This window comes from Humulus lupulus, chromosome 2 (genome assembly GCF_963169125.1).
Source record: "Humulus lupulus chromosome 2, drHumLupu1.1, whole genome shotgun sequence".
NCBI classification, from domain to species: Eukaryota; Viridiplantae; Streptophyta; class Magnoliopsida; order Rosales; family Cannabaceae; genus Humulus; species Humulus lupulus.
Window position 1 is genome coordinate 107,648,046 of NC_084794.1, and position 11,821 is coordinate 107,659,866.

Consider the following 11,821-nt stretch of genomic DNA (forward strand, 5'->3'; position numbering starts at 1 on the left):
GTCCCCTGGTGTTGACCCAAATAGAGAGAGGGAGAATTTGAGTGTTTGAATTTTGGGGTTTCTGTTTTTGAAGGAATGGATTTTAGTTTTTTGGGGTTTTGGTTTTTTATTTTAGTTTTATGTTTTAATTTTGTTTTATAAGTTTTTGACAAAAATAAATGGGATTTATTCAGAACCCTACACATATCTTTTCTTTTCCCAGTTAACGGAGTATAGTGACAGAATTGGCTAAATCATAACATTTGGTATTTAATCCGTCGAAAAAAAATATGGTATTTATGCCACAAATAACTCTTTTTTTATTACTTTAAAGGTTGTATTTTAATGCACGCAACAATTAAGAGAATTTTAGTCATTAGGTTTGGGCACATGTTGAGTGAGAGTTATTTCTACAGTATTCTAGTTTTTCTAATTTATGGTTATTAATTAAAAATAATTATAATAAATGTTAATTTTTTATTTTCTATTGTTTTGAAATTATTTAAATTAGTAATACTATATATATCTTATATATAGATTTGAATAATGATAAAGTAATTATTTATTTTTATTGTGTTTGAAATTATTAAAATTAATTTATGTTATAAATTAATAATAATATACAAATATTTTATATATAACTAATTTGAATCGCGATTCATAATAATAAAGTAATTGTTTATTAATAATTATAATAGATATTAATTATTTAAATTAATTTATTAACGTACATAAATACTATATATAAATTTCTTATATATAGATTTGAATAATAATAATAAAGTAATTATTTTTTATTGTGTTTGGATTTATTAATATTAATTTATAAAAAAAGATGATTTCCCAAGCGCAAAATGTGATAAGTTATATTATGTTATTTAGTGATGTTACACTCAGATTTCGAGACTTGAGGTTGTGACCCCGAAAGCTGGATCTGTCAGGGGTGAGTTCGCGATAGTTAAAACACATGCTCGTAATCTAGACGCCGAATCTTCAAAGCAGGAGGCAACCTCGAAGATGGGCAGCCTCAAAGTCCTTACAAGTTCGAAAGACAGAACATCGGAGTACGTCCATTGTCGAGTGACCTCGGATCAAGTGGCTCGAGCTTGGCATGAGTGTGAGCTCGGGGTAAGGCGGCCTCGGTGGTATTTACCCTTTCCGAGTTGATCTTGGGAAAATAAGGCAACTTGTAATTTACTCAGAGACTTAGATGGGCATGATGCTGATTGCTGATCTCGAACGGCTTAATAGGTCACTTGAGGAGACGCAGTCTATGCATTCAAGAGATATTTATTGTTGTAACTTCCCTACAATAAAGGGATATTAACTAGTCGGTTATACGCCCCCTGGTCTTCAGGGGACGTTTCCTTGTATATAGGAGTTACAGGCTTTAAAGCCATTAAATTTATTAATATACAGAATAACTTCTCGAAACGTGTGGGATAGTATTCTGAGACCTCCTCTATAAATAGAGAAGTCATGTACCATTGTAAAGGACCGAAATTTTGTGATCTTTAGAGAACCTCTGGAGAATTCATCCCTGAAGAATTTCCAAAAATTTCCTAAGTTCTAATAATAAAGACTCGTGGACTAGGCAGAGTTAACTGCTGAACCACGTAAAAAACTCTCCTTGTTTTATTGTGTTATTCTTGCCATAGTTATATACTGTTTACGTGCTCTACATTTTAAGTTGACGAAAAACGGCGTCAACAGTTTGGTGCTTTCATTGAGAGCCTTGAGCAGTACGATCCCTGAACAGTTATGGTCGCGAATGATCAAAACATTCCTGAAGAAAACTATCCAAGACGCCCTGGGAAGCAGCCAATGGTAAATCCAGAGACTGAAGAGAGAAGCGAGTCCTCCGATTCTCGGGGACCTCCAGCACCTCCAGCTCCAAGGGATGAGGACATGTACTATAATCCTGAACGGTACGTCCCCATTGTGGAACTTGAGAACCGACAGCTGAAAAAACAGTTGGCTGAGGCCAACAAGCGAAATGAGGAGTTGGCTAGATTAGCCGCAGAGGCCCAGGCGGCTCAGCCCCCACCTCCATGTGATAACCAAGCCCCACCTCCGAGGGACGTGCATGTTCCTCCCTGCAGGCCTCGTGGACGACCTCAAAAAAATGCTGCCACAAGGAGACCAGAGCAACCTTCGGCACCAGTAGAGAAATCCGCTCCCTCGAGACCCCGAAGAAGTACCCAAGCTAGGGCACCGGTTAATTCAACTGCGGAGGCACCAGTGGGAACTGGGAATAACCGATCCCCTACAGAGGCTCAAACTCAAATCCCTGGTAACACGCAGAATGTTACCGACCCAACACAGGCGAACTCCGGACCATCTAGGGCTCGAAATGGGTGGCAGCCACCGTCACCCATACAATTCCCTCCATCACCTATAAGATACCCTTCATCGCCTCGCAGGAATGCTCAACCAGTTCAAGATGATGGGGAAAGATGTGTGGGAAGGAGACAAGGTAGCAGAGAAGCCTTCAGGGAGCGGAGAGGCGCCCAGTCTACAAGAAGTCAAATGTCCCGGTCTCGCACTGCAGACACGAGGCAACATGAAAAGGATTTATCTTGGAATAATCATGCGACAAGCCTTGCCAGTGATGACTCAGGAGATACTAGATCAGTCAGTATGCATGATCGAGGTCGAAAAAATACTGGGAACCACAGGAACCGCTCCAACCTGCGGGAACACTTGAATCAGAATCGGGGTAATGGTAACCCATTGAACCCGGACCTAAGAGATCGTCTAAATGGGCGTAAAGATCCCATGCGAAGATGCGAGCCTAGAATTGTGATCGATGATAGCTAATTCCGGGCAAGACCCCTTGCGGACCCGGTTCAAGAAAGAATTGATCAGTTAGAAAAAGCCTTTAGGCTTTTGCAAAATGAGCGAAGTCGGAGTCGGGATGAGGATTCTGACAAGGAGCTCGAACCGTTCGCTCCCCATATTTCCAACACTCTGTTTCCTCAAGGGTTTCAGATCCCTCATGTCCCACCTTTTGAGGGGAAGTCCGACCCATACAGCCATCTGAGTACATTCAATACCATAATGAGAGCAAGTAACGTGGGTTACGAGCTCAGATGCATATTATTTCCAGCATCGCTTACGGGACCAGCCAAAAGCTGGTTCGAGAAATATAAAAGACATTCGATTACTTCTTGGGATCAGCTATCAAAGGATTTCAAGAAGCAGTTCGGAGCCATGATCGGGGTAAGACCCGAGGCATCAACTCTGACCAACGTTCGGCAACAGCCAGGCGAGACGTTGAAAAGCTACCTTACGAGGTTTAATTTAGAAGTTTCCCAAGCTCGAAATGTGGATGACAGCGGTCATCTAATGGTTGTCCAAGCTGGAGTAATGCCAGGAAGTCCTCTTTAGGACGATATGCAGAGAAAATCGGTGAGGTCCTAAACCGAGTTTAATAAGCGAGCTCAGAGGTTTGTCAATGTAGAAGAGGCGAGGTCGACACTGAATATGACTTCTCAGCCCATAACTACAACGATAAACATAAACTCTACCTCAACCTCGGCGGACCCACCAGTTTCAAAGCCTACTGCGGAAAACCCTTCCAAAAGAAAAAAGAACGAAGGGAGTAACCCCGAGGCCGAAGGGGGAAATAAGAAGAAGGGGGAGAGGTATTTCTCTGTGTACAAAGTGTACACCGAGATCAACGAGTCTCGGGAGAATATATACCTGGCTAATGAAAACCAGGTCCCTTTCAGGCATCCGGACCCCATGAGAAATCAGAAGTCCAAGAGGGACTCCAGCAAGTACTGTCATTTTCACCGAGACACTGGGCACACTACTGATGAGTGCCGGCAGTTGAAGGACGAGATCGAAGGATTGATCTCGAGAGGTAATTTTAGACAGTATGTCAAAAACCAGAATAATAATTAGGCGTCAACTAGCCAGAGGGCAGCTGCACCACAACCTGCCCAAAACAACAATTCCCGAGCAAGGGAAAAAGATAGGCCCCCTCCAATTGATGGAGAAGACGTGATAACCATCTCAGGTGGGCCTCATCTCGCTGGAATGGGCAGGAATGCCCAAAAATGATATGTGAACGAGCTAAAAACTGGGGACGGGTCTCCTTGTGAACCCGAACCTAGAGCTCCAAAATGCCAGAAAATTGAATCTCAGCCGATAACCTTTACTGAGGACGATGCGTCCCATGTTTAGTTCCCCCACAATGACCCACTGGTCATCACTCTCCAGCTCGCGAATAAGAGAGTTCACCAAGTTCTCATTGATAATGGGAGCTCCGTGAACATCCTCTATAAGGCCACCCTAGAAAAGATGGGACTCGCGCTTCGAGACCTAAAAGCATGTGCAACAACTTTGTATGGTTTTTCAGGAGAGGGGATTTCCTGTATGGGGTCCATCAAACTCCCGGTAACCTTGGGAGATTACCCGATCTCGGTAACTAAGATGATGGAGTTTGTAGTAGTGGACCTGCCGTCAGCCTACAACGTGCTGCTCGGGAGACCCGCCCTAGTAGGGCTGGGGGAAGTCTCGTCTGTAAGGCATCTGGCCATCAAGTTCCCGACTTCTAGTGGCATTGGGATGCTGAAGGGAGACCAGTTAGCCGGAAGGGAATGCTATAGCATTTCCGTAAGAGGAAAGAAACAGGCGAGCGAACAAGCACTCGCCATTATCCAGAATAAGGACAGGACGGTCTTGGAGATAGATGAAGAGATCGACCCAAGAGTGGAGGAAAGAGCTGATCTCGAACCATTAGAAGAACTCGAGGATGTCAGGCTCGAATAGTCAGATCCCTCGAGAACGGTAAAGGTCGGGAAACATCTACACGAAGAAACTAAATAGCAATTAATTTGCTTTTTGAAGAGAAACCAGGATGTCTTCGCATGGTCACATTCGGACATGGTAGGAATAAGTCCAAATATTGTGAGCCATGCGCTAAATATCAATAAAAGCTTCCCACCAAAGCAACAAAAGCGAAGACAACTGGACGACGATAGAAAAAAGGCACTGAAAGAGGAAGTCGATAGGTTAAAAGTAAACTGATTCATTAGGGATGCTTTTTACCCCGATTGGGTAGCCAATCCGGTACTGGTCCCGAAGCCTAATGGGACGTGGAGAACCTGCATTGACTATTCGGACCTCAACAAGGCCTGTCCAAAGGACTGCTTTCCCTTACCGCGGATTGACCAGCTCATGGATGCCACAGCAGGGCATGGACTGATGTCATTCATGGATGCCTATTCTGGATATAACCAGATTGCCATGCATGCCCCTAACCAGGAACATACGATCTTCATAACAGACAAAGGGCTATATTGTTATAACGGCATGCCATTCGGACTCAAAAACGCTGGGGCCACATACCAGCGGCTCGTGAACATGATGTTCTCGGAACAAATAGGGAACAACATGGAAGTTTATGTTGACGACATGTTAGTCAAGTCCTAACTTAATGATAACCATGTTGATGATCTCGAAGAAAGCTTTGTCGTGCTCCGGAAATATAACATGAAGCTTAACCCTCAGAAATGCTCCTTTAGGGTATCTTCAGGAAAATTCCTGGGTTTCATTGTAAACGCTCGAGGAATAGAAGCTAACCCAGACAAGATCCAGGCCCTGATCGATATGCCCTCACCTCGAAAACACAAAGATGTCCAGAGTTTGACCGGCAGGATGGTAGCACTAAGTAGGTTTATCTCGAAATCTATAGACCATTATCTTCCGTTTTTCAACCTATTGAGGGGAGGCAAGAAATTTGACTGGATAGAAGAATGCGAGTTGGCCTTCCAGGAGCTTAAAAAACACCTCGCAGAACCACCTAACTTATCAAAACCTATTATGGGAGAAGTGCTATATTTATATCTTGCCACTACCGAGCACGCCATAAGTGCAGAGCTCGTGCGAGAGGAAGAAAAGGTGCAAATGCCCGTATACTACGTTAGTAAAAGGTTACTGGGAGCAGAGTCGAGATACCCCTTGATGGAAAAGCTAGCTCTCAGCTTAATTCATTCATCTCGGAAACTTTGACCCTACTTTCAAGCGCACCCCATCCATGTATTAACTGATCAACCACCAAGACAAGTCTTATCCAAGCCAAAAACTTCAGGACGACTTCTTAAATGGGCAGTTGAACTTGGGCAATTCGAGATCACCTACCATCCAAGGATGACCATTAGGGCACAAGCCTTGGCAGACTTTATAGTGGAATGTAATGGCATGACCAACGATGAAGTTATAACCCCGGCCCACGAGCTGTGGAAACTTTACGTTGATGGGTCATCTAATGAAAATGGATCGGGGGCAGGAGTAATTTTGATCACTCCTGCAGGAAGCAAATTTCATTCTACCTTAAGATTCGACTTCAACGCATCAAATAATGAGGCCGAATACGAGGCTTTACTGGCGGGACTTTGTATAGCCAAGGAGCTCAATGCTAAAGCAATACATTGTTACAGTGACTCCCAGCTAGTGGTTAACCAAATTTTGGGAGAATACTAGGCTCGTGGCACGAAAATGGCAGCTTACTTAGAAAAGGCAAGGTCAGCGTTGGAACATTTCGAGTTTTACGCAATCGAACAGGTCCCCCGAGAACAAAACTCGAATGCAAATGCCTTAGCTCGGCTCGCTACTTCCACCGAGAATGATGAGCTAAATGTCGTACCAATTGAACATCTCTCGACACCTAGTATTAATGAGCCAGAGCAGGAAGACGTGTGTATGATTGATTTCGAGCCTACCTGGATGACTCCGATAGTCGAATATCTTGAGATCGGCGTCCTTCCGAAAGATCGAAACCAGGCTCGAAAATTAATGTATCAAGTCCCATGTTACACCATTATGGATGGAAGACTATATAGAAGAGGATATTCCATGCCGTTACTTCGGTGTGTGACTCCACCCGAAGCCAAGAAAATCATTGAAGAAATTCACGAAGGGTTCTGTGGAAACCATACTGTTGACGGTGTGAACTCGTCAACGAAGTTAAGTTGGAAAAATTATCAAATTAAAATCGCTAATTGGAAAGCTATGAAAACTTGAACAATAACTCAAGAACAATGGAATAACAACAATGGAGAATTCAGTATCTCATTCACACTAATGTCTTTGCTACAGTTAAATTTCCAACCCCCTTTCAGGTGGTCTTAGGGTCCATTTTATAGTAGGCTCTAATGGCTTTAGATACATAGTGGTCCAAGGGACCAAGTGGTACATACGTATTGTGTCAGAGGAGTGGCTTCAGAGGCTGTGGTCGTACATCCCGTACAGAAGTAGGTGTCAGGAGGATGTCTCCACTACTTGTCGGTACCCATGTCTAACGCGTGGTGGCAGGCGTAGTGGCGCAGGGGGTAGTGGTGTCGGCTCTGACCTATGGCCGTACACGTACAGACCATAACTCCTATCCTTGCATACCCACTCCTGGCGTTCCCACTACTTGTCTGGTAGGGGTACTATATCCGTACTCTGACTTCTTTAGGTTTGTAGGCACATTCCATACTCATGCATGTACCGTGCCCCTTGTGAGTATTCTCACCTCCAAGGCCATGGGCGAGGCCATGGGCGAGGCCATGGGCGAGGCCATGGGCGAAGCCATGGGCGCATCTCGCGAGGCCACTTGGGAGGTGTGGCCTAGGCATCTCACGAGGCCCTTTGGGTGGCGTGGCCTAGGCATCTCGCGAGGCCACTTTGGTGGTGTGGCCGAGACCTTATCGCGAGGCCACTTGGGAGGTGTGGCCTAGGCATCTCGCGAGGCCCTTTGGGTGGCGTGGCCTAGGCATCTCGCGAGGCCACTTGGGAGGTGTGGCCTAGGCATCTCGCGAGGCCACTTGGGAGGTGTGGCCTAGGCATCTCGCGAGGCCCTTTGGGTGGCGTGGCCTAGGCATCTCGCGAGGCCACTTTGGTGGTGTGGCCGAGACCTTCTCGCGAGGCCACTTGGGAGGTGTGGCCTAGGCATCTCGCGAGGCCCTTTGGGTGGCGTGGCCTAGGCATCTCGCGAGGCCACTTGGGAGGTGTGGCCTAGGCATCTCGCGAGGCCACTTGGGAGGTGTGGCCTAGGCATCTCGCGAGGCCCTTTGGGTGGCGTGGCCTAGGCATCTCGCGAGGCCACTTTGGTGGTGTGGCCGAGACCTTCTCGCGAGGCCACTTGGGAGGTGTGGCCTAGGCATCTTGCGAGGCCCTTTGGGTGGCGTGGCCTAGGCATCTCGCGAGGCCACTTGGGAGGTGTGGCCTAGGCATCTCGCGAGGCCACTTGGGAGGTGTGGCCTAGGCATCTCGCGAGGCCCTTTGGGTGGCGTGGCCTAGGCATCTCGCGAGGCCACTTTGGTGGTGTGGCCGAGACCTTCTCGCGAGGCCACTTGGGAGGTGTGGCCTAGGCAACTCGCGAGGCCAAGCGAGGCCATGTCGCCTCGCGCCTAAGCATCTGAGCAGGGCCGTGCAAGGCTATGACATCTTAGCATCCACACCTTGTAAACTGCGTGTTTTTCCTTGATGAGATTTTGAGCATCAACACTTGCCCCCCTAGTCTAGGAGAGGACCTTTAGGTGCTCTTGTAGACTATTCATCTTGGTTCTTATACATAGGCCTTCATGCATGGCTTAATATTTGCACCTTACTTCATTATTAGTATTACTTCTCTTTTGGTAACTCTTGTATTGTCTCAAGAACTCCCTTTTTCTTTTAATGTATAAATACATATGCTGCTTGTTTATTTCTTGTTCTATTGCATTTGAGGCCCTTTTAAGCATGTGTGAAGGGGTTTAGTTGGTTCCCCTCTTTTATCTATCAGGCTAGAGGTCCTTTGGAGCCCATGTGAAAGGGTTCACTGGGACCTCTTTTGGTGCCTCTTGGTTGCTTTCATAAGGATATTTTGACCCCTTGGGTCTTAGTTATCCTTTTATGTTTTTCTTGCGCGCGCTTATTATTTCTTTGCGAGAAGCGTCCCTCTCGTCATTATGCATAGTACTATTTCTGCAAGGGTCTCTTTTAGGACCCTTTTTGGCTAGACGACTTGGTGGCCGCTCTAGACTTATTAGTGTTGTCACTATATATATATAATTTTTTTTTTGTAAGGCCTTTTGGCCTCCTTGATGTTCACAAGGGTAGCTAATCCTTGTAAACCCAGGGGACGCCTTGCAAGGTCTTTTTACTGTTTCCTGTGTTTAGGGACTTTGCCTAGGGCCTCGATATAAGGGGTCCTTCTAGGACCTCCCATTAAACGGTCCTTTTTATGGCCATGGTCCCTCTCGGGTCCTCCTGATGGAGGGCCCTTTTTAGGATCCTCCTGGTGCATAGGATCCTTTTTAGGATCCTGGTGCAAGGGGTCCTTCTTTGGATTCTCCTGCTTGTTGCTTGCTTCGTCTCCACGGGCCACTTCCTCTTGATGGAGGGCCCTTTTTAGGATCCTCCTGATAGGGGGTCGTTTTTAGGTTACTCCTAATTGAGGGCCCTTTTTAAGATCCCTTATTAAAGGGTCTTTTTTAGGAGCCTCTTTTTTTTAGAAGTCTTTTTTTTAGGAGGGCGAGGGGTCCTTTCTAAGATCCTCCGTTAGAGGGCCCTTTTTAGGTTCCCCTTGCTAGCTGCATGTTATTGCCTCCTATCCTGCCCCCCAAGCGCTTGGTGAAATTTATTTCGGCAGGCACTTTGGCTGATGCTTGTGCAGCGAAGAAAGTAAACACGGGAAGTAGTAAACGGTTTCATTTATAGCACGCGGTTTACATATAACTTTGTAAATAAAAAAGAAAAAGGTTACATATAACTAGGAGGCTACCTAGGGTAGTCTCTTTGATTCTTACTTAAGCTAACATAACGAAGAACAAGCTAAACATAGGTTCTTTTGGCACTAAGAGCCGAAGTCTTGCTGGTTGCACTTCTCGAGAGGCTCCATAACCTGCGGGTCCAATCTTGTGCGGGTCTAACTTGTGCAGGTCGCTCCTTCATGCACAGCCATCGCCATTGGCACGGACAGTTGGGTGGCTGCACGGAGGGACATGTTATAGCATTCCCTCGCTTCCTTCTGCTCCCCTCTCACACATGCTACTCCCCCAGGGGTGGGGAATTTCATGGCCAGATGATATACAGAAGTTATTGCCTTCAATTCTCTCAGAGAGGGTCTCCCTAACACCACGTTGAAGGCTGAGGTGCATTCTACTACGACGAAGTTGGCCATTACGGTGGCTTGCTTGGGTTGCTCCCCCATGGTGAGGGTTAATTCGATCGTCCCCAGGGGTCGCATCGAATCTCCCGTAAACCCATACAAAGTCGTGGTGCAAGGCTTTAGGTGACGGAGGCTCAACCCCATCCTTTCCAGCGCCTGTCGATACAAGATGTCCACAGAGCTCCCGTTATCCACCATGACCCTATGTACCCTCATATTAGCTAGCTGGGCGGTTAGCACCAGGGGGTCATTATGAGGAAAGTGCACCCCCTACGCATCTTCTTCAGTGAAAGTTATTGAGTCATTCTCGCCCTTGAAGCTCTTCGGGGGGCGTTGCTCCAAACTTAAAACGCAATGTGGTGGACTTTTCCGGGCCTCCCTGGCATACCTGTCTCGCCCTTTCCTAGAATCGCCTCCGAATCCTGGTCCTCCAAAGATGGTCCTAACCTCCCCCTGCACTTCCGGGGCCATCTCACGTGCCCGTGAGGTGGGCACTCCTCCTTCCGGCCTCTGGTTATCCTTGCGCACATACTTGTCCAAATGTCCCCTACGGATGAGTTCCTCAATTTCTTCCTTCAAATGGATACACTCTGCCGTGGTGTGACCGGTATCCTTGTGGTACTGACAGTATTTACCAGGGTCTCTCTTGGACCACTCCTTTCTCATTGGTGGGGGTCTTTTGAAAGGAACTCGATCTTCATTGGTGAGGTAAATGTGCTCCCTGGTGTCTGTGAGGTCTGTGTAGTAAGTGTAAGCCGCTTGCCTACGATCATTCCCATGTTGGGTTTTCCTCTGGTGGTCATCTCTTGATCCATCGTATGCCCTTTTCTTCTTTGCTACATTCGACCCGTCGTTAGCTGGGGGCTTCGCGGGGGGCTCCTCCTTTCCCACCTTCAGGTTTGCATGGCCATCCTCCACGCGGATGTACTTCTGCGCTCTCTCATAGAAGTCGTCTAAGTCGGCGACTTCCCTCTTCAACATGTTGTCCCACAACTTGCTTCCTGGGAGCACTCCAGCAGTAATGGCCATTTTTAACTCTCTGCGGGTCAAGCTCCCCACTTTGGCTGCTTCCATGTTGAACCTGTGAATGTAGCTTTTGAGACTCTCATTTTCGCCCTGTTTTACATTGGCGAGGCTGGTGCCCGGCATAGTATAATCACGCACAGCATGATGTTGTTGGAGAAACTCATCTGAAAACTGTTGCCAAGACCTGACGGATCCCGGCCGAAGTCTCTTAAACCATTTGTATGCGGGTCCTTTCAGCGTGACTGCGAAACAGTGGCATCTAGCCCCGCTACTTATCCCTCTTAATTTCATCAAGTCATTGAATGTGTCTAGGTGGTACTTGGGGTCGGTGCTTCCTTCATACGGGGTCATATGAGGCTCCTTGAAGTTGGCTGGGAGTCGGATGGCTTGGATCTCTTTGGTGAAGGGTGATTCATAGTCGAACTCCTCCTCAAGGCTTTTCCCTCCAGACGCGATAACAATCTTACTCCGCAGGCTCTTCATCTCTGTATCGAGGTCTTGCCTCTTCTTCCTCAGGGAGTCTCTTAACATGGACGGGTCGACACCTTCCTTTCCATCGCCGTCCCGAGGGACAGTAGGAGGGGTAGTCCTCTTATCCGCCCTCTTCTTGTTGAGCTCCTCTCGTAGATCCGCAGGCGTCCTCCTTGAGGTGACCTCGATGTCGTTGTGAGA